The sequence below is a fragment of the Acanthisitta chloris genome, unplaced genomic scaffold (genome assembly GCF_000695815.1).
Source record: "Acanthisitta chloris isolate BGI_N310 unplaced genomic scaffold, ASM69581v1 scaffold28598, whole genome shotgun sequence".
In the NCBI taxonomy this organism is placed as follows: domain Eukaryota; kingdom Metazoa; phylum Chordata; class Aves; order Passeriformes; family Acanthisittidae; genus Acanthisitta; species Acanthisitta chloris.
Window position 1 is genome coordinate 8,688 of NW_008686897.1, and position 705 is coordinate 9,392.

Below are 705 nucleotides of genomic sequence, written 5' to 3' on the forward strand. Positions count from 1 at the left end.
AATCAATTTCACTCCCTTCTCAGATATGGCAGCATGCAGATACAGTTACTGAAAGGCCAATGAGAAAATCAACATGCTTTTCCAAGGCTTCTAGACAGAGGATATGCTGCCTCATCTCTAATCTGGTGAGCATTGTCAATATTGATTTGTATGGTAGCATGAGTATTGCAGCTAAAGAGCATAGCTGGGGTCGCTATCAGGAAGATGCCAGGAAATAATTGCTGGCATCATTACAGTGTGATTGATGCTTTAGTCTGTGATTTAGTCTGTCTGTTGTGCCATTTTTACACTAGTGGTTCTGGATAAATTACATTCCTCATGTACAAGAGAAATATCTTTTCTTCAGTCAGTTATAGAAAGTGGTATTATAGCTAGAGCTTGTGCTTAACCCTCAGGCCCAGATGATGTTTGCAACACAGACTGTTCTCAGTTTTCTCAGGAGGATGAAACTGCACATCAAGAATGGAGAGAAGCAGAGAGCAGAGGATTGCAACCAAAACCAAAACCACACGCAAATACAGTGTATCTGGATAAGGGACATATTCAAGAACCAGTGATATCACATTATCCCCTGCACTAGCTCACTCCCCCTCCAGCATGAAATTTACTGTGTCTGGCCTTCCCAGGTGGACCAGGGTAAGGCACACTCCTGTCCATTCGTCCTGTGCAGCGGCTCGCAGGTAGCACTCTGGGCTCTACTGGCCA